This window comes from Hermetia illucens, chromosome 5 (assembly GCF_905115235.1).
Source record: "Hermetia illucens chromosome 5, iHerIll2.2.curated.20191125, whole genome shotgun sequence".
Taxonomy (NCBI): Eukaryota; Metazoa; Arthropoda; class Insecta; order Diptera; family Stratiomyidae; genus Hermetia; species Hermetia illucens.
The window spans coordinates 79,655,556-79,679,443 of record NC_051853.1 but is presented as its reverse complement, the minus strand read 5'-3'; the positions used below and the strand labels follow the sequence as shown (position 1 = coordinate 79,679,443).

At 41.4% G+C, this 23,888-nt stretch overlaps 1 protein-coding gene across 3 annotated transcripts in view; it reads right to left on the bottom strand.

The window, feature by feature from the left end:
- The window catches only part of LOC119656833, a 312,026-nt gene that overhangs the window by 221,324 nt on the left and 66,814 nt on the right, over positions 1-23,888 (bottom strand). For all 3 annotated transcript variants that reach the window (XM_038063481.1, XM_038063482.1, XM_038063483.1), the window contains exon 2: positions 2,128-2,164. The gene's annotated coding sequence lies outside the window, so the exon portion shown is untranslated. The remainder of the gene's footprint in view (positions 1-2,127; positions 2,165-23,888) is intronic.

Sequence of the window (23,888 nt, the reverse complement as noted above, 5' to 3'; positions counted from 1 at the left end):
TGGTGAATAATTACACAGGAGATTGGAAAAGATGTTGCCTCCATGCTGGCATACATTTTAGATTTTAATGAGATAATTTCCGAGTAAAGAGAAGAAACTATTGATGCCCTAGTTTGATTGGTGTGAATGACCCCTTTCCTTTCAAACATTCTTTCTTTGACTAATTATAGGAGAGGTGCTCTTCAAGTTCATATTCTGATCCGGAACGAAAACAAAATAACTCCAAATCGAACGTATTAACTGGAGTGTTTTGTTGTTGTTTATCTATAGAGTAACTACCCCTTATGATAATATCGGCCCAAGCTCTCATGAATCTACTGAAAAGTGCACGTTTCAGTAGAAAGTACATATTGTTATCCGATCAACTCTTGACTCTGAGGAGCTTTTGAGACTATTTACCCACACATCCAGCCTCCCACAATCATTAATTCAAACCATTTGCACAATTGATTGTGAATTTATTCGTACAATTTTCATTTCTCAAGAACTCATTCAACGAATTAAACTTCTCTCTAAGGCAACAAAACATACATTTTTCAATTCACTTGAAATTATCTTTCTAAAATATCAAAAATATTTATTTAAAGTTTCGTAACGTCCCTACTCATCGCCTCCATTCATGTGGTTGCTGTAGTGTCCATCGATCGTCACATAAATGAAATAAATAAAGCCTACGTAGGCTACCTGATTTCCAAACACTTGAACAATGAAGAGGAAAAAATTCATCTTTGAAAAAATGGCAATAAATTTTTTACTTGTAGTATGGGCTCTGCATTTAGACAGTGAGATTAATGCCGATTTGATGTCGAAAAATTTACCAATCGCACCCTTGAAAGAATCTCTTGGATTTCTCACATCGATACGAAGCAGAAAAGATACATATCGCCAATCTTGATGGTAATATTACTGACAGCGGATTTCTGAATTCGAGGTGGAGACTAAGGTGAGCTCCGTGGTTTTATGTGAAATGTATGTACTTCTGGCTAATGTGGAAAAAATGGTACTGCCAAGAGAACTACTTGTACAGATATCTAATTATTTGGCTGGATTCCAATCACTTGCCGTGATAATGAAACTTAGTAACCCCCTCACATACACATTCGAAGGAATTAACCAGCTCAAGCATAATCACCTACATTGCAAATCGATAAAATTACACTCATTACTAGTTAATTCCAAATTGATGAAATACCACGGAAAAAATCGACTGAATCAGCCAAAAGGTCAGAGCTTATAAAACGTATATTTTTGCAAGATTATCAGATTTTAGATTTTAGATTAGACAAATATCTGGTAACTTAGATCTACTAAATTTGGCCCCATTTCTGTTCAGCTAACTTGATGTCATAATAAACTTAATCTTTTTCCCATCATTCTTCAAGGGCAATGAACTTAGTTTTAATTTTAAATACGTACTGGGATATTTCCTTGTCAAAACGTTTATTGCGACAATTTATTTACCAAACACGGTCACAATGTATCTCTGTTCAATCTTGTCTTGGATGAAGGAGACCAAATAATGAACACCTTCCTAGACAAAATTGAAGCTAATTTGAGAGGTATATTGCTGACAGCCGATGAGTCAGAAAAGCAGTTCAGTATGACTTTTTTTTCTTATTAGCATCTCATTAATTCGAGGCCACAAACTACATGCACACCTACCGAACAAGATACTTACATAGAAAAAACAATTCTGAGGTTGTTGACATTGCATTCTGCTTTCTTTTGACTTTGTCAACTTGGAAGTTACTTCGCATACGAGTAAGTTACTCTTCTGTTGAGGACACTACGTTCATTATAATTTGGAAAAGCCTATTCAAGAGAAATGAGCATAATCTCCATCTCTTCACAAGTAGCTGACCTTCCCCATCAACAAACACGTTCGAGATTTATATATCTTTTGCATTGATGGAACTACTTCAATCCAATTGACCGCATTCATTTTTCATAAGGAAAAGTTGTTCTTCAGCCAACAGTATTTGACCCAAATTTCATTTGAAAGTGCATGCACTGCCGCCACGTAAGCCTCTTATCATCATCATTGACCACTTAATCACAATTTCAGCGGATAGTTGCCCACAAGTTGCATAACCTGTAATCAAAAACTACAGATTTAAGTTCACTTACCACTAGGCTTCCTCGTATCCGTCCTCCTGGGACACACCTGGAATAAAAATTTCAAGAGACGGCGTGAATTAGCAAACAAATATATTTCCAAACTGCAGCAAAGCATTCAATAATACATAAATATTGTACATTAAAATGTGAAAAATATCAGCAACAACAACGACAGTAGCCATAAATTTGCCAAACGCGAAAAGTGTGTGCAATCCGATACTCGTTGTGATCAAGCGTCTCAAGAATCCAACTGTGAGCTGAACCCGCCCAAGACCATATTTTTCGTTAGTTTAAATTCCGCGGAACAGGAATTTCTCGGAGAGACCAACAGTCAACCATTCGCAATCGCCAAAGCCTTCAGCACCGACAAAACTGCTTTGTGTCAGACAACTTTTCAACTGGTACACGAAGAAAGCATGTCACCGACGCTATTAGTGGCGAGTAAAGTTGAATGTGCCAATATTGAGGGTTTGAGTCAAAGCCAAAGTTGGTATCTGTATTTGCATAGTCGTGTAAAAATCTTATCGAAAGAAAGATAATTTGAAAAACTGGTCGGAGAATTAAGAAACGACCGTCAAGGAACTTTTTATATTAGCGACTCTTGTTTTACGGTTGAATAAGTCCAAATGTTTCAGCGAAAATCTTTTGGTTTTTACCGCATATATATATGTTTGCAAAAGAATTGACAATTGACATCAATTTGCACTAGCTCGATACAATGCAGAAGAAATTACTGAAAATATACGATCAAGTTGCTGGCTTAAATCTTTCGTTTCCCAATAAAACAAGCGAAGCTAAAGTTCGTATAAATTCTGTTACATGTATAAATGTTAACTTTATACGATTATGAAACCATTATACTGTTTAAAATATGAAGTACGTATATCTGGTCCATAATTAGTGCAGGTGTAAACATTTAATCCAGTGTTTAAGCATAGTTTTATTCACATATGCTAATTATGCTTCTCTAATTTAGGAATCTTCAATGGATCTGATGTGTTTCCATCGGTGCTTAAGTATGCTAACTTCTAACTGATAATATGGCGAAGAATAAAACTATGTTTCGTTAGTTTTTTATAGTGCAACTTATCTAAAAGAACGTATTTAAATGCATTCTCCCGAGAAAAGTCAGCATCATTTCCAGCAAAGATCTTGTCGTCAATGAATTTAGATAATTATTAGATTATAGAAAAACGCATTTTGCTTCACACATTAGAAAGCCAATTATAAGGTAGTGGAAACTAGTGGCTTGTGTGGTCTCTAGTGTTTTAAGAGGAAGAACTAAAGTCCAAAATAAGAACACCTCCAAGCGTTCGATAGGTGAGAGTCTTCGCGAGACTATAAAAAAATGCAGGTATTCTCCGGTTTGGAGCAACTGCTCTCTAAAGGCGGAAGTGATGAAACCGGAACAGCGTTTCTTATACTTGAAAAACCCAACTATGCGATCCCCAAAAATAAAACTGTAAGGCAAGAAATCATCATCGACATTGAAACTGCCATAAAATATGAAAAGGAAAAGGATGAAATACAAAAACCAATAGCAAGAATATTAGAAAAAGCAGCAGAAAGGAAAGCGAAAATTTCCACGAATTAACAAAAAACCCACTATCGGACTCGATAAAACACTAAAAAATGCTCAAACCTAATAGAGAATCCAGCTGCAGTTAGAATAACAAATCCGTCTCTCCCTCGGTTCAGATTTACACAAATCAGATAATGTGATGCGTGAGATCAAAGCGGTGACAAATTCTCAACATGGAAAATAGGACGATGGCTAGTTTCAACGAGCAAGGATATCAACGGAAAAACCAACCGTAAAAAACACTTGAAACACGGAACCACTTTCAGATGTAGAAGGTATGGTATCACTTGGGATAAAAGCCCTCTTTCCTAGAATACCAGTAAAGGAAGCACTAGCATACCTAGAAGAAAAACTAACTAATATAAATGAATCAACCTGGAAATGGTAAAGAAAGGTACGACAATATAAGAAGTTAGCTACCCTATGTATGAGTGAAAGCTGCTTCATGTTCAGAAATCGATACTTCAAAACCGTATGGAGCATCAACATAGGTAATCCGCTATCATCACTAGCAACTTGGTATTTTAGCAAGATTCTGGGACAGATATGTTAAAGACATTTTTGCAATTGGAAAACGAAACTAGCTTGAAAATACGGTCAAGAAGAACATTACATTCACCACGGAAGCCAAGCATAACCACCAATTCCTATCTGCTGGCATCCAGGCTGATAAATCTGCAGGACTGCCCCTACATTTTTCTGGTGCAAGAGCCTGTCGCATTTGGATCAGTAAAGGGGGCTGGGATCTTCTACGATGAAAGATCCATAAGACCGAGACTTGTATCCAGATGTCAAGGTAGTTAAAGGCAACCATGCTGAGACAGTACTGTTTCCAGGACTTAGTTGCGGTCATCGTATAATACCAGAATAATGGCAAGAGGGAAAGAACTAAGGGATCTGGTAGCCAATGCAGAATTAAGTGGTCCCGAACTAGGCTGCGGTGCGAATGCTCAACATATTTATTGGCGGTGCAGAAAAACCAATCCAAGAGGAGAGAAGCTATTTGATTGCATCACTTCAGCTGGTCTTATGGCGGCAAACGTAGGGTGCTCCCATACGTTCGTGGGACCGAGAAGAAGTACAGTTATTGACCTAACAATCTGCACTTCAAAAGTGTTTCAGTTGATTACACACTGGCGGGTGCAAGACGAAGTCTCACTGTCAGATCACCGATACCTACAATTCAGTCTCACTATTGTGGGCGAACAGTCTATAATACAAAGACCGGACCCTAGGAAAACGGAATGGACAAATTTCAATGATATTCTTGGGAACAAATAAAGTGCAGCTCCCCAGACGATTGAGGACTCCTTTCGAGCTTGAAGATGAATAGCACACTTGCTATGAACAGGCTTGTCCTATTTCCCGAAGCCAAAGTAGTAGAACGGTTAATTGGTTGAACCGGAAACTGTAAAAATTCAGTAAATCAACCAGGCGACTTTTGGCCGTGCTTGTAAAAGCAAGAAGCAACAAGGCAGCTTAAACTTCCCGAACTCACAACCTAAATATAAGAGGCTCGTTAAGTGTTCGAAACGAGACTCCTTTAGAGCGAACTGCGAAGAACGGGAAGGCGTAAGAGAGACTGGCTGAGCCCCATATTCGTGAAAAGCGAATACGCGATGTGTTCGTGGTGTTCGTGGACATTAAATGGACTTTTCACTGTGCGCCCTTCCAAAAACTTTGTGATGCCGCTAGAAAGCATGCTGTCGGTGAAGTATCAGTGGATATATGCTATGCTATCGCAGAGATTGATGTGTGCTGAAGTGTTAATCCCTACATAACAGCAGAAGCAAAGAAAGGCTGCCCTCAAGGAAGTGTGCTATCGCCACTTCTGTGGAGTATCCTGATCGACTCACTACTGAGCAATTTATTGAAAGCACTGCAATGAGAACAGCTCATAAACTAATTCGGTTAGATCTATGGGGAAAACGGGCATAGAGCATTAGAATACTGAATCCGGTTCTTACAATGCCTTCCGATTCTGGGGTCCTCATACATCTATTTGGTAGAAGATTACAGATGAGATATACAAATGTCACCTACACCGGTGGCTCAAAAACAGAACAGGGCTCTGGGGCCAAAATCTACCTCTGGAATAAAAACGAGAAATAGGCTTTTCCTTTGGGACAATATACAACGGTTTTTCAAACCAAAGTATATATGATCAGGCAAATTGGGTGATTCACAAGCAGTTGAAAGGCCGGTGCATCCCAATCTAGAGTGATAGTCAGGCTGCATTAAGGGTGTGAGTAGTCTTTTGATCACCTAGAAAAATCATTCAGGAATGCAAAAACCGTTTAAATTTTATTTCTAAATTCAATGCAGTGGGACTACTTTGGGTACCTGATCACTGTGGCATGGAGGGATATGAAATCTCGGATGCTTTAGCAATTGGGAACATGCTTCTCACAATTGCAGGTGGCAGGTCCTAAATGCTGCTAGACACACCAAACTTTTCCTGTCAGAACCAAACATGTATACGGAGAAGTTTATTCTGCCAAAATTAGGAGGAATCGTAAGTGTATTGTAAGCATTCTAGCAGGCCAAAATTCACTCGCTAGACATATGTTCAGAATAAGAATTATTCAAGATGATACGTGTCCCTCCTATAATGAGCGGAATCCACGGAGCATCTTCAATGTACCCCGCCTTTGGACGCATCAGATAGTAGGTCTTAGGTGCCGATATTCTCCAGTTGCAAAGGGTAGCATCACACGCACTAACGGAAATCTTGCGAGACGTTAACGAATCCGGGATATTCCTTTAGACGAAGGAGTCGAGAACAATGGGCCACCACGGCTTAAGTGCTGAAAGACTATAGCTTCTCCCCCACCACAAACACACACATGACCAGAAGAAAAATCAAATTCGACATTTATCGGAAACCAGCATCTACGCAGAGAGGCATCCCAGCAACATCACAACATTCCTTCTCACCGAAAATGGCACTGTGCAACGCAATGCTCCATCGTATTTTAACCACCCAATTATCAGACGATCGTTTGGACAACGAGAAAAGTAACTGAAGACACGATTTGGAAGCGTCAAGGACCCCAAAGAAAACAGCGAGAAAAGCGGACTCGATCAGATAACTTGCATCTATTGCAAAAAATCATATATAGGGCAAACTAGAGGACAAATAACAACGAGATTTAACGAATATATAAGGGAAGCAATTCTGGCAAAAGTGAAAAGCAGACCAAATGAACTGTGTGAGCTTATTAAGGAGGTGCGGAATATCCACCAAATGTCTCAGGGCTTTAATAAGGATGATTAAGTTTTCTGATGTTAAGACACTGGAAGAGAAATACGCCCAATCATCAAATGGGAAAGCCACGCGAAGATCGCCGGTGATACCTAGTCACGATAAAACGGGCAAGCAAATTAGTAGGGAAGGTGATTTACCTTCAGAAATCCACCAGCCTCTGAAATGTTGGAGATAAACCACCCTCGGCAACCAAAAGAATGAATAAAGGTTGGAGCCAAAAAACAAATAATAATGATTTCCAAAAAGAAAAGATACTACGGAGATATTCTTTGAAAGGTAAGAGCGGATCTGCAACTTAAGAACGTGCAGTTTACGCTACCGCATCAGCCGAACATAAAACGGGGATATAATGCATAAATAACTCCAAGGGAAAATCTGTGAATATTTTCTGCGACAGAATGGCTGAGAGAGCAAGCTGGGATTAGAACCATAAAGCAGGACATAATTATATAAATGTTATGTAAAAATCTATACGAGGTTAGTTCACGAGAAGATATGTACGATACGTTGGTAGGATGGACAGAGCATTATTATTAGTTTACAGGTTTAATCAGCAATTGATCACCACGGGTAAAGTAAGGTTAGGCAGCAGACTCAAGAAGCAGCTATTTCTAACGAGATGCTTTAGATATCTTGATTTGGATCACTGCAGTAGCATGCATTAGTCAACACGACTGGTCAAAAAGGTGGAGAAGAGAGTCATCTTATCAAGGGCTGCCCTTGGACCACAATGCATGTTGTCCAAGGGGATAGAGGTTTAGACAAACAGTGCCTTGTAAATGGAGGCAAGTCCCCGACGTTGAAGATGGAGCTGAACCGCTCCAGTAAATGAGGTTGATAAGAATCAACCTCAACCACGATGAGCGAGGCCGTGAACTGCCGTCACAAGCCAGTCGTGAGTCAGATACTTAAGCACTATATCGAAATTTCGATACCGCTACTTGGGCGTGGTACACATGATCACACATATAGAAAACAAGCCGTACAAAAAATAATAATTGCCGGTGATTTCAACGAGGGGGCCGAATCTTTTTATCCAAGGTTGAACGATGGCAAGGCATGGAGCTATATATGTAGAAGGGAAGGAAAATAATGTTCACGAATCGTTAAATTGGATCTGACGGATGAGAGATGGAGACGGTCCTCATTTCCAATCAGAGAAAATATTATTCACACCATTACCTGCTTGTGATTTATTTAATTAATTAATGACAATATACAGAAAGTAAATTCCTAGCTACATACTGTCCTCAGGCGGAGGAACAAGTAAGTGGCTTAACTTACGCTTAAAACTAAGGGGACAGAGCCTAAGGACCCAAACTGTTGGGCGTTTGAAAAACCGGCATAGTCTTGGGATCGGGGAGTAAAAGTTGCTGTCCGCACTACGTGCACCATTAGAGGCGGTGCGCAAAATGACAAAACAGTCCATCAGGCAATTACAGAGTTTGAAAAGGGTACACATATCAAGGAAAATGCGGTGTTTCCGCAAGGAAGGAAGATTGAATGTCTGAAGCCATGAGGGATACTCCCCGAAGAGAAGGTTCCTTTTGAAAAAGGGGGCCTGATGTATTTACGTTCTACAGCTTCAAGAGTGTTACAGTCATGGTAATGATAGATACCAAGTTGTGTTTCACAAAGCCGGTTTTGAAGCCTATTCTACAATATGACTCTCCTGTCTGGGCTGAAGCATTGCATAGTATTGTGAACAAAAAGAGGGTGAATTCGGTTGAGCGGGTGATCGCATTGAGGGTGTGAAATGTATATAGAACCGCAACAGAAGAGACCCTGTGTGTCATCAAGGGAATCATCTCTTTGGATGTTCTAGCGAATGAAGCGCAATATCATTACCAGAAAGGGGAAGGAGAATCCATCATAGCTAACCCCGGACATCCGAAGAGCCAAACTATGGAAATTGGGGGCGACTATGTAATGATTCTGAAAAGGGCCAATGGAGCCATATACTGCTCTGAGGTATTAAGAAATGGGTCGACCGAAAACGCGAAACTACCACCTGACATATTTTCATACGGAACGTACCGTTATAGAAAGCAGTTTTATTGCTTCATATTGAACAAGTGTTTCAACTGTCCCGAATGCGGCACTATACCCGAAAACCTGGAACAGATTATGTTCCATTGTTCGAGGTTCGTGGAAGAAAACAGAAGATTGAACCACACTCGAACTCCGCAACCATACAGAACGGGGGGTTGAAAGTTGCTTGAGAGACAAAATAATGTATTGGAGGATTAATACATAATTCGAGATATCATCATCATTTCCTAGAAGTGCCGGTAACGCTCAATACCGATGAAGAACAGTCTTTAAAGCCAAATGAAGTATAAGCAAAGATGATACTAATTCTTTTCTTTCTTGAGTTCTTCTGGGCCTCCATAAATCGTTTGTGGAAAAGAAGCTAGGAAACAATGTCTTTCAAAACCCAATGCTATCTTCTACACGATTTAGAACAATTCTCCGTACCACGTTTCTCAACGTTATGTTTCTCACTGAATACACAGAATGCATGGCGATTCACGTATAGCACTGACAAAGAGAGCAAGTTGTTCCCAAAATATCAATATACGAATACCAAAATAAATACTAGCGAAAAAGAAAAATTTCAAAATTATTAACGTTAGAAGTATCGCCTAATTGCCAACAGTAGATATACAAATCGTCAAATGGTAGAAACCGCTAAGCGTTATTACGATCACAGCTTGAGGAGTCAATTTATGCAGTCCAAAAACTTTGAAAAAGTGTGCCCATTTGCACTTCTCTTTAATCCCGGGGACATGCGCTTGCATATCTTTGCGACTCAGCACTGGCGAAAGGTCCTTTAAGCCCCGTCAATTTCCCTCATGTCATGTATTATACAAAGTTCGTGGTTAACGCACCAAAATCTAAAATCTGTCTGTGATGTAGGCTGTAATCGAGGAGGAAAGATCATATCGCATGCCCAAGCCAGATGTAATTGGATGCATTTAACTTAGCGGATCGATGCTAATAATGAGGAACTTAAGCTGGAATGTTTCGTTGTGACAAAGGAGTAGTGGTTTGACGGGCGAGCAGGATAATCACCTAACGGGGCCAGGATAGTCGGCAAGCTTAGAATTGTTAAAGAAGTTTGGTTGCATTGGCCGGTGAAATTAGTTCGAGGGATTTTTAAACAAGCTAGTTGGAAGTAACATGAATTGTGGAAAATTAAATACGAAATAATTCTGATATGAATTTGAAAAGCAAAAATAGGTGAGCTACATTTTGATAATTAGCATATATATAAATGATTCTTTTAGAAACCATGAAGTAATTTCTTCTTGCCCGTTAAGTAGTGCATCGGTTATATAGAAATTCAAATGCGAAGAGGCCAATAAGAGGAGGGCATAACATTTCAAGGTCTTCTGTGCTGTCCAACTTTCTGTCCCGAAAAGCATAGTGCAAGCGAACTATACATATATAATTCATTTTCGTATAAACTGAAATACGAAAGGACCATTGATTAGCGCCAGCCAATATTGATTAGCAGTTTATGAAAAAAATGTGGTAGATCAAACATTCAAAATTTACTTGGCTTAGCACTAGCAATTAGAAATAACCGACATAAAACTTCATATCGCAGGCATAGCTAGGTCAATCGTGATTCAACCCGCCATGAAAAACAATGAGTATTTTAGTTTCGTTTAGTAGTTGCTGGTGTCATTAATCACTAGACAAGACGTGTCTATTGACAGTCTTCAAATATTGTTAGCAAAGTAATCTACTGGAAGTCATAAATCTCTAAAAACTTTCTGGATCCAATCCATCATAAAGACATCAACGCGAAATGGCATACAAGGTGTTCTAGACTGGAACTTTCGATCACCGTACTACGTTTTATGACGCGCAAACCGAACGACGAAATTTTTGCTATAAAGTGGTAGGTCGAGGAAAAACTACTGTAGCATCTAGAATAGCTTAAACATACTGTGCAATTTTAACTGTACTAGTATTTCGTATTTGAACGCCCGTTTCTTATTTATTCCTTTTATGCTCGTTCAAACTTTCTTTTATGTTTATGTTTGTCAATTACTTCGCTGTACATCATTCTCCTACCGCTTTGATAGTGAACACACTGATGAAGTGGACAGTTGGTTCCACAATTTTTTTTTATTATTTGGTTCAGATTTCTTTTATCCGAATGACATGAGAGGGGCTAAAGTCTCAAAAGGAAATGTCGAATCTGGCTTAGCAAGCCCAGGTAAAGAAGAAGGGTTTGAGGCGACGTAGTTTGTACTATCCTCAGTCAAACAAAAATAAAATATTGAGATCAAGGAAAGAGATAAATAGCGTATAGTTGGAATAATTCCACTTTGTCAAATCCTACCTGATCTCTCTTGATGATAGGTTCCGCGGCAGACTGACCAAGAAAATGCATCTAATGTCGTTAAACACAAAACGATCATGTTAAGAGGTCGAAATTTCCGGAGAAGTGCTAGGGCGTTCACCTCAGTCAACGTGGCAGAACGGGTCCCGGTCCCATCGAGAAATGGGCAAGGGTTCTTTACGCATGAACGACGCCAGGGAGTAATTAAATTAGTCCGAACAAAACAAATACGTACCTGCATGCAAAATATTGGCACCATAACTAGAAGGACCGAGGAAGCCGCGAGAGCGCTTTGAAAAGGGTCCTTGGATATTTGCGAATGATTTGATGGCCGACTGGTGAAGCTCACCGCTCCGCTGATCGCATCATTCACTTCTTTAACGTGTATGCACCAAGTTGGCCTCACGCGCAGAAAGATGCCTTCTGGCAACTTCTCGATGCGAAGACCGGTAACGTGCCTTCTGATGACTCTATCATTATTGCAGGCGACCTTAATGGTCATGAGGTGAAAAGGTAGACGGCAGCAGAAAGGGGAATATTCAATGATGATGCCGAGCAAATAGCCGTTTTTGCGGACACCTATGACTTTTCATTTGTGAATATATAATTCATCAAACGATTGTACCATATTTCTACGTTTTATACTATATTTATAAATCAAATTAGAAACACGATTCACAAAGCGACCTATGTAAGACTCGGGGTCACCAAGCATACCGAGCGGCCCATCAACCAAGCAAGAACCACAAGTTTCTGAACGATAGCAAAGGAAGCGATCGCTGTTACTCAAGCGACCCATTACAAGAAACTTTATGATAAACAGGATACTCGAGATCACGAGAAAAATCTGTATCGACCTGTCAAATCTCGACACCAATGCACGCAGGATATTGAACACTTCTGCTGCGTTAATGACAAGAATGGTACTTTGCTTACCGACCAACGAGGCGTGATAGATGGCGAGAATATTTCGAGCAGATTTCAACTGAATAATTTGTTCATCACACCTCCACAAGCACTACCGATATTTGGAACAATTCCACTTATCAGTGCGACTGAAGTCGAGGAAGCAATAAATCGAATGAAATCGGGGAAAGCTAGAAGATGTGATGGTATCGCATCTGAGCTTTGGGAAGCAAAGAATTGGGACCAAAACTGTGGCTCAGTGAATTCTTCAATCGGGATACTCAGGAAGGTAGAACACTGGCACTGACTGGCAAGAGAGTACCGCAGTTCCAATGTGGAAACAGAAAGTTAGTGTTGGCCGACTATAAAAGACAATGAACGGCGTCTTGCGGCGATGGAGACAAAAATGTTGCGTTAGACCACGAGAAGGCTATCTTCGATGATATGGTCGCGTAATTCACGCTAACGAGATTTCACTTGCAAAGATTGTTCTGAATTTCGATGCCCATGGTAAAGGATCAAAAGGCCAGCCAAAACGACATCAACCAACGCAGGCAAATGACTGAACAAAATTGTGTAAGCGATCAAGACGTGTTGATCCCGCTGGTGAACGGGACAAAGGCTAAAGTACAAGAAGATTTAAAAAGGAAGGAACTCGAAAACTAATAGAAAAACCGAAAAGACAAGGAAGAGAATTCAAACAAAATAAATAAGAAATAAAACCTAAAATAACCTGATTATTCTCTAGGACTCGTAATAAATAACTTGTAAGTTTAGACCAGGCAAGTTGTCAACAACAAAACCGCCGATCGGTAGAAACAAATGGTAATCTACAACGAATGCACGACACTCACAGAACATTTGCACCGAAAGTTCGGTACAATGCAAGAAAGTCATTTATTTGAAAAATGTTATTTGAAACTACAGCAAGAAAACCCCGAGAAGGGCTCGAAAGGGCTTTGAAATACCAAACTTTGCCCAAAATGAGGATCAGGGAGACTAGTTCCTGTATCAGTGGCATCATATACACAATGGAGTATGCAGAAAATGCCTATATTTTCCTCGACAAAAACTCCGTTCCCTTCAATTGCGTCATCCGTCAAATGAAGAACAAGAAAGAAAAGGTTTTGCTATAATAGTAGATACGGCTCCTAACACCAAAAAAGGTCCTTCCTTCGGATTTTTGGATGAAGTCAAAATCGGAATGCTGTTTCAAAACGAATAACATTTAAAAGTAATGAATTAACGCGTGTTAAGCAAACAGAATACAAAACTTGGTCAAATCGAGTGTTGTTTACACTTCCCAGAATTCCATCTTAACTGGTCCCCTCTCCTTCCAAAATTTGGTTGACATTTTTGCCTTAGTCCAAAACGATGAACGAAAATTCGCTGACTTTCATAATACCGAATCAAGAGTTAATAGAACTAGAACGTTCTACTGCCCAAAAGTTGGTTGATTTCCTCAGTGTCTACTATCAGAAACCGTTCTCAAGACCAGTTATAACGTCAATTTCGCTTAATCTAACACTGCCTAAAAACACTAACACTGGTTCCGTCCGTTTAGTCAGAAAAGACCGTCATCTTAAGGAAAGCTATATGGGGAACCTGCTAACCTGACCCGCTGCAGTAACAACCGCCAAAATCACGGATAATAGGCGGATTAAAGTCCGTCTCCATCAATACCAAATGTAAAACTAAAGCGAGCAACTAGCCTATACCTTGAAAGTCCCCCAATGGGTCTTCATTTCGATGCCAATTTCACTTCGAAGCACACCTTCTGAGACAATAATCAAAGTAGGAGAACGCTCTTTAATGGACTCATGGTGGGTTTCAATAGACCATATTCGAGCTAAAGCTCAGATATGTTCGAAAATATCTGCACGCTCATCAGAAATTTATTTTAATATCCTTAGAACCAAGGGCTCAACGCAGGTCCCCCAATAAAAAGCTGGCTATAACTTCGATGTATGAAAAGCAGTCAGAGAAGTAATCTCTAAAAACTCATTACCTTCCCTCTAACAAACCACCCAGTTAAACCGACGCACTAACTCATCATAATGGTAATTTAGCAAATTATCAAATAATAACCACTAGAAAAAAAAACCATATTTCATAAACCAAAAATACTCAGGTTCATCTTCTACTCAAAATTGAAAAAAATTGTTGAGAAAGCAGTCGACATATCCTTAATACAGCTACGATAGAATGCGCAAAAGGCTTGGAAAAGGCTCCGTATTGGTAAGCGGATTCATTTAAAAATTAATCGACCACCCGACGGTTACACTTTGGAGTTTCATTGAAAATAGGGCTTTCTTTTTCAGCATGAAACATGAAATTTCCGATCCATTACCTTTAGCCCCGTAAGTAACGAAACATTCACGTCCAATCTAATTCATTGCTGATATTCTGACCCCTAATATTATCTAAGTAAATAGCGCGTTTATCTTTTGTTCGAAACTCTAATCTACCCAAGTAGTTAGAGTGATCTATAAACTAAACTTTCCCCCACTATCCACGGATTATTCTTTTAAGCACACATCTTTTTTAAAAACGCATCACGGGCGGTTTCACCCTCCTTGGTTTCACCCAGCTTAGCTCTGAACGAGGCAATTGTCGTCCTGGCAGATATAAATAAAGAAGCGACCAATACTTGGAGTCATTTTCAGTCACGCTATTCTCAGGGCAAATATGAGGCGGAATCTGATGAAACCGCAGATTTTCCCTCCCTGGTTGGTAGACCTTTGTAACCACAACTATGGTTTTAAAATTAGCGTTTACACATTTCGGAGAAAATCTAGGTATTTTACTTCTGCATCCATCCGGTAGAAAGCAAACAGTTTGAAGCACTCAGTTAAGAACATCTTAAAAATTAATAAGCGAATGAATTCAATACTTAGACACGAACTATCATAAATCAGTTCTTAAAATACAACCCATATCTTAAGACCACTGTCAGTAAACCACGCGGTGCAGTGAGTAGCATCTTCCATTTTTTTTCGCAAGAAAATACTATAGTTCTAAACCCCCATTCCAAACCGATCCTTTACAACACACAGCCAATTATCTGTTGCGGATTCTCTATGCGGATTTCATGTACAACAAACGCCATAGAAAACTGCGAGAATTCCAAACGCAGAATCATACAACATTACACCGACTTATGATATTATTGGAGGTTCTTGGCAAGTAAATGTTGCCCTCAATCAAGTATGTATTCAGCGTCAAATAAAAATTTTTCGAAACAACATGGTTAAATATCGCTATTGGCTACATTGGTTAGGTCGTACTGAATAATAAGCAGTGTCTGAATACTGCAGTCTAATTCTCGCTTTGGATCCTCCTGCACTGACCACATCAACCCCTTGCAGATTATTCTGGAGTTATTTGTTTAGTATCTATCACTACCTAATTTGCTTTGCATAGAATTTGAGAAAACTTGAAATTGCGAAATGCGATATACATGGTTGTCATTCACTCCCGGTGCGTTATAACGGGTCAACCACACCTAAGCGCCATCGTTCGCGATTGCCTGAAATGCGCTTCACCTCCCACCATGACTTCCCGAGACGCCCGTACTCCCCCTCTACTGCTATGTGCCAAGTACCCTTGGATCGACCCCCTCGTCGGTCATCTTAGGAGGGTGGATTCCACTGTACGGCGTAGCCAGCAATACAATTATCGCCTCAACTTAATGTGTGACCTATCCACTGCCACTTCTGATCACAATGATTACGAGTGGAAGGTCTGTCCGCCGATCCAGTTGTTCGTTTGAGATAGTGTCAGGCTAGCGCACTCCGATGATACGATGCAGACAGGTTGTGACGAAAGCTCGGGAATTTTGAGTAACACTAGAGTTCACTTTCCATGTGCTACTCCCATATAGCGTTACGAAAAAACATCATCATCATCAACGGCGCAAAAACCGATATCCGGTTTAGGCCTGCCTTAATAAGGAACTCCAGACATCCCGGTTTTGCACCGAGATCCACCAATTCGATATCCCTAAAAGCTGTCTGGCGTCCTGACCTACGCCATCGCTCCATCTTAGGCAGGGTCTGCCTCGTCTTCTTTTTCTACCATAGATATTGCCCTTATAAACTTTACGGGTGTGATCATCCTCATCCATGCGGATTAGGTGACCCATCCACCGTAACCCATTAAGCCGGCTCATAGATTTCGTCGTTATGTAGACTACGGAATCGTCCATCCTCATGTAGGGGCCCAAAAATTCTTCGGAGGATTCTTCCCTCGAACGCGGCCAAGAGTTCGCAATTTTTTTGCTAAGAACCCAAGTCTCCGAGGAATACATGAGGACTGGCAAGATCATTGTCTTTTACAGTAAGAGCTTTGATCCTATGGTGAGACGTTTCGAGCGAAACAGTTTTTGTAAGCTGAAATAGGCTCTGTTGGCTGACAACAACTCTGCGCGGATTTCCTCATCGTAACTGTTATCGGTTGTGATTTTCGACCCTAGATAGGAGAAATTATCAACGGTCTCAAAGTTGTATTCTCCTATCCTTATTCTCCCTGTTTGACTAGTGGAAAAAACACTAGCTCAAAACAGTCTCAACTTGATATTTGTCTTGGAATCACTGCATTTTCATATTTTGGACAGGGTATCCTTAACACTGTTAATGCGTCGAGCGAAATTTAGTTAGGCGACACCGTTTGCACAAACCACGACTCCTTAGATATATTAATTGTTCGACAGCTTCGATTCTCCACCAAGTAATGCAAATAAGGAGCTGTTTTATTGGTGTTTTCTGTCCAACTCTGCTTGCCTCTCTTCCCAAAGCCAAAGCTAAGGTCGATGACTCAGTGAAAGAGCTACTGCGTCGTCGGTTAGTTGAGGCCTAGCTGACTTTATGGGAAACTGTGTATTTGATTATTGTCCCATCACATATCCCAGCAAAGTGTTGTAAGATCCCATGTTGACATTCAGATTACCCATAACGATCACAATGTCATCTTTCGGAAGATTCTCCTGAACCGCGTTTAATTGTTCGTAGAAAGCATACTTCCTCACTATATCGGAAGTCTCCGTTGTTGCATGCATTGTACAATTGTGATGGTTTTAAACCTGGACCGAAATCTTTCAATCAGAAGTCTGTCAGATACCGGCTCCCAGGTCAAGACAACGACGTCCTACGGTAGCCTTCAGAAGCAACTCGACTCCGGATTCACGTCAGCTACGATGATTGCACATCGCCATAATTGTAGCAAGAGAGAGAGAGAGAGAGAAGTACTCTCCAAAGTCTCACCCTCTTGCTTCGCTTCGTCCCAAAATGTCCAGCTTATATCGTTGGAATTCCCCCTCGAGTTGGAGAAAGCAAGCATTCTGGGGACCCTCGACAAAGTTGCTAAGGAACCTGCACGCATTCCAGAAACCAATCATAGTCCGTTTTCGGTAGCCAGAGGTTGTTGCGGTGAGGTCAGTCCCTATCCGAGGCGTTGTTGACATTTCGATAGCAATAAAATTTCAAAATTTTCAGGTTTACTAGCCCATAAATTTCTACCTTTTACGACAAGCAGGGAAGACTTTGAGTGTATTCTTAAGCCCCAACCCATAGGGTAGCAATATATGATTTGGCAAAATGTCAAGTGCTGCATCTAGGTAAAATTTCGGAAGAACTTGAAGTTCGAAACAGATCCGCATAGGACTGAATTCCCTTTCTGATATTATTACTTCTCGATATCGATAAACATTTTTATTAAGGTTTTGTGTAATAAAAAACCTTATTAAAATTGATTCAATGTCTGTCTGTCTGCCTGTCTGTCACACGCACTTTTCTCCAAAACGACTAAATCGATCCGAACGAAATTTGGTGCACAGATGGGAGCTATGAAATCTCACGCAGGCAGCGAGTGACATAAATTTAGGTGGAGTTTAAAAGGGGGCTCCCCATACATGCAAAGGGGGGATTCAAAAATTTTTTTCACCGGATATAGTTGTGTAGGATATCAAATGAAAGGTCTCGACTTTTACTTTCCGAAACTGACATTAGTTTTGGCATAAATTGCAAAGTGCGTGAGTAAGAAGTCAAAATGTACGCACTTGAAGTGAGACAGGACTCATTACGGAAACTACCCAACCTAAAAATCCGAAAAAAAACAGGGTGGTGCGCCTAGATGAAATCTAGGCCTCAAAATATGTCCCATTCCGATATCTGTTCAAATAAACTTACTAATAGTATATTACTACTTTTTAGAAATATACTGGAAAACCCCCCTTAAGTTCATCCTAGGACTTCCAAATTTTGTGCTAGCATAGAGACAATATTTCCTATATACGTGCTAAACTTCGTGGAGATCTGGCAATTAACGCCAAAGTTATAGTAGTTCAAACTTAGCAATTTCGCGCAAATTTATTGCTTCCAAAGCCATGCAAATCAGATGCTAACGTCATAATTACCCGGAATAATTGACATTCGCGTGAAATATTAAAGTCGCATTTATGAAGAATCTATTTATCTGCAGCACTTTTTAAGGTTTTGTGTAAAACACTTATGTGAAATCTAATCTTCGAGAGATGTCCCATTCTGGTATCTGCTCAAATAAATTTACTAATAGTATATTATCAACTTTTAGAAAATGACTAAAAAACTCCCCTTAAGTTCATCCTAGGTGTACCTACTATGCACCGGCATAGAGGACAGTCTCATGCATACACATGCCAAGTTCCATGAAAATCCAGCTATTAGTGTCAAAGTTATAGAAGTTCAAACTTATCAATTTCGTGCTAATTAACAGCATCCTAAGCCATACAAATAAGATGCTGACGTCATAATTAACGAGAATAATTGAAATTCGAGTGAAATATTAAAATTCCATTCAATAAGAATCTAATTCTCCCTAGCCCTTTTTTATATTTGATGTTGGTTAGTCAAAGGGTAGTATAGGTCCCGGGGCGAGACGTGGATTGGTACCCACGATGGAGCATAAAACCTGGGAAATGCCTGCTGAACCAACACCAACAGCTCTACTACCAAACCCTATCTCCACCTCCACGTGGGGACCGCTGGGAGCTCTTTCTTGACGAAAAGCTGCAGACGGAGAAGGATGAAGGCGAGTCTCCCGCGCCTAAAAACGGGACAAATTGTACCAACTGGTCCTCCAGGTTGGGGGTTGGGTAGGGCTGACAACCCTACACGGAAAACAACCTGTTACGAAGCCACAACAGGAGCCTCGGATAGGACGGATTTTAAAACGACGGACCCGGCAACGACAAAGGAACACCGATTTGCGCATTTTCTCATGGAACGTGCGCTTCCTGTACAGAGATGAAGCTGATAAGCAGCTAGCCGATACCCTGTCCCAATATAGGGCTGATGTAACAGCGTTGCAAGAGATGCGATGGACAGGGACCGGTTTCCTGGAGAAGAGCCACTACACCATATATTATAGCGGCCATCCAGTAAACCATGTGCTCGGAGTAGGTTTCTTAGTCAGCCAAAAAATGAAACCTGCTGTTATCGGCTTTGAAAGTATAAGCGAACGGCTATGCACTCTGCGCTTGCGAGGCAAGTTTAGAAATATAAGCCTCATAAACGTTCACGCCCCTACAGAGGAGACTGCAGAGTCGGAGAAGGATACCTTCTACGAGGCAGTAGAAAGAACCCTCGAAGCCTGTCCCAGATATGATATCAAAATCATACTTGGGGATTTTAACAGCGAAGTAGGGAAGGAGCCCGTATTCAGGCGATACGTTGGCTCCCATAGCTTACACGAAAAAACAAATGATAACGGACTGCGGACTATTCAATTAGCAGGGTCACACGAAATGGTTGTTGGAAGTACCTGGTTTGCGCGGAAAGCGGTCCACAAACATACGTGGGCCTCTCCAGACGGGACCACTTTCAACCAAATTGACCACGTGTTGATCGGACGCCGCCACCTCTCAGCCTTGATGAATGTCAGAACATATAGGGGGGCCAATATAGACTCGGATCACTATCTCGTTGGCATGGTGCTCCGAGCTCGAATAACAATACCACCTAGAATCCCCTCTGACAATCAGGTGAAAGTGAACACTGAAGCCATCCACAACACAACCCTCCGCGACACCTATAAGAGGGAAATGGATGCCGCAATAACCGCAGTCAATAGAGGACCTGGAGATGAAGCATCAACTAATGATCTTCACAACCACCTGAAGAACGTTATCATGGATACGGCCACAAATATACTTGGCCCCAGCCGCAAAAGGAGTCGGAACGGCTGGTTTGACGATGAATGTAAGCTAGCAACGGAACGGAAGAATGCCGCATACCGAGTAATGTTGCATTCTCAAAGAACGCGGGCACGCCCAGAGACTTATCACGAACTCCATCGAGCGGAGAAGCGACTTCACAGACGGAAAAAGGAAGCCTGGGAGAACCAACAAGTCTGTGAACTAGAAAAGTACAGGGAGCAACCGCACCAGGCGCGGAAGTTTTACCAACAAGTCAGCAGGATGAAGCCTTATACACCTCGATGCTCATCCTGCCGAGACAAAGAAGGAAATCTGATTTCCGACAGAATGGGCATATTAGAGCGATGGGTTGAGTACTTTGATGAGCTACTGAACAACCAGAACATCGGCGAGTTGGAGGTCCCGCCAACTGAAGACGACGGACAAATACTGCCACCACCAAGTTTAGGAGAAACATTCCGTGCAATTCACCGGCTAAAAAATCGTAAGTCGCCAGGAGCCGATGGAATTACAGCCGAATTGGTTAAATATGGAGGCGACCAATTACACCAAGTGATTCATCAACTTGTGCTCAAGGTATGGGACAGCGAATCAATCCCTGACGATTGGCAGCGAGGCATAACCTGTCTCACACATACAAAGGGAGATATCACACAGTGCAGCAATTATAGAGGTATCACGTTGCTGAGTACCATCTATAAGATATTCTCCACTATCTTGCTAGGCCGGATAGCTCCATACGCCCAGAACATCATTGGCCCATACCAAAGAGGCTTCACTCCAGGCAAATCAGCAACAGATCAGATTTTCTCTCTGCGGCAGGCGATGGAAAAACTGTTGGAATATGGAAAACAGTTGCACCATCTGTTCATCGACTTTAAAACCGCCTATGATAGCATAGCCAGGGTAAAACTGTACACGGCCATGAGAGAATTCGGTATCCCGACGAAATTAATAAGACTGACTAGGCTGACCCTGACCAATGTGCGAGGCCAGATAAAAGCAGCAGGATCACTCTCAAGACCATTCGACATCAACAACGGTCTACGACAAGGGGATGCGCTATCATGCGTCCTCTTTAACCTGGCCCTCGAGAAGGTGATCCGTGATGCTGAGGTGAATGCAAGAGGTACGATCCTCTTCAAGTCCACCCAACTACTGGTCTATGCTGACGATATCGACATCATGGGAAGAACCACCCGAGACGTTCAAACTGCCTTCATCCAGATCGAGCAGGCGGCGCGAGATCTTGAGCTGCACATCATTGAAGGCAAGACAAAATACATGGTGGCAACGTCAGCACCGAAGGCGAATCAACCAACAACATCAAACCGCACTGGTCAAACACAAGCACGAACAAGAATAAGGATAGGGGAATACAACTTTGAGACCGTTGACAATTTCTCCTATCTAGGGTCGAAAATCACAACCGATAACAACTACGATGATGAAATCCGCGCACGGTTGTTGTCAGCCAACAGAGCCTATTTCAGCTTACAAAGACTGTTCCGCTCGAAACGTCTCACCATAGGGTCAAAGCTCTTACTGTACAAGACTATGACTTTGCCAGTCCTCATGTATTCCTTGGAAACTTGGGTTCTTAGCAAGAAAAATTGCGAACTCTTGGCCGCGTTCGAGAGAAGAATCCTCCGAAGAATCCTCCGAAGAATTTTTGGCCCCTTACATGAGGATGGACGATTCCGTAGCCTACACAATGACGAAATCTATGAGCGATACCATGACCGTCCGGTTGTGGATAAAATCCGGCTCAATAGGTTACGGTGGGCGGGTCACTTAATCCGTATGGATGAAGATGATCCCACCCGGAAAGTCTATAAAGGCAATATCTATGGTAGGAAAAGAAGACGAGGCAGACCCTGCCTAAGATGGAGCGATGGCGTGGGCCAGGACGCCGGACAGCTTTTAGGGATATCGAATTGGTGGACCTCGGCGCAAAACCGGGATGTCTGGAGTTCCTTATTAAGGCAGGCCTAGACCGGATACCGGTTGTTGCGCCGTTGATGATGATGATGTTGGTTACATTGTTGGCATTTGCTAGTAATATTAAACTCAGAGTGTGAAGCGTATGATTTATTTAAATCACTTTCTAGAAAATAGAGGGCAATGGAATCTTTAGCTATATTAGACGGAGCTGTCGTGCACTCGTCGCTCCTCACATCTTTTTCTTTTTGTTCAACCATCAGTTGACAAGCGGGGTCGGCCTGTGGTGATCGGTTTCGTCATTTTATTTTATCAAATGCCTGATCAGGATGTAATCTTGAGACCTTTAAATCCCCATCCAGCATATCAGGCCACCATTGTTCTGGCCGGCTTTTTGGTTGCTTAACATTGCTTTCGATGTTCTGATCAATACTGGTTGTTGAATTCTCGTTCGCGTGAATTACGTGACCACACCATCGAAAACGCCTCTCTTGCAGTTTTTCCACGATCGATGCAAACCCATATCGATCGCGGATATTCTCATTTCAGACATAATCAAAACGTGTATCGCCACCAGTGCAATGCAACATTTTAGTCCTCATTACTGCAAGACGCCGTTCATTGTCCTTTATAGTCGGCCGACACTCAGAACTATAGAGAGCGGCAGACGGACGACATTGCAGTAAATTTTAGATTTGGGACACGCGCTGATACGTCGATCACAAAGAACACCAGTTGGGGAATGCCACTTCATCCAGGTTGCATTAATGCGTGAAATAATTTCATTATGCAGTTCTCCATTGGCTGATAGCATTGACTCGAGATATTTAAATCGCTGAGTTCTGGCAATGGCAGTAACCTGCCCGTCGAGATATTAAAATCGCTCAGTTCTGGCAATGGCAGTAACCTGCCCAGAACTGAGCGATTTCAATATCTCAGGTCAATGCTATAAGCCAATGGAGAACTACGTTATGCTCCTCACATAGGGAACATAAAACCTTTTATACCTGAAGCGTCAAGCTTCCGGTTTCCCGACTTGTTCATGACATATTTCGTCAAATACCTAGATAAAGTTAAACTGAAAAGGAATGCCAAAAAAGCTAAGGCTTTCAGTCTGACAGATTCATGGTACCCCTCCAATCTTAATTTGTGTATTTTGGTAATATGGTTTTTGCTAACGACGCCACCAGATGCGATGCAATTCAAGACATGAACAGCGCCAGATTTTCCTTCGTTGTCTTATCTAGCATTTGCAAATACAAATATCGCAACGCCAACATCAAGTTCTGGGTGTCCTGCGTCAATGTTCTCTCTGTGCTGCAATTTACGCTTACCACCAAAAGATTCAACCCTTCATGAATACCCGTTTCCGCCGTGTCACGGGGTTACTATTTCCATTCAACACATTCTTAAATGATAAATAAAAGTCATGCATTTGAAAAAGGACACAATTCCATTGCTGGCTAGTAGTGGAATTCATTGGCACATTATGCTGTAATTAAGATACAATGGCAATAAATTTGCA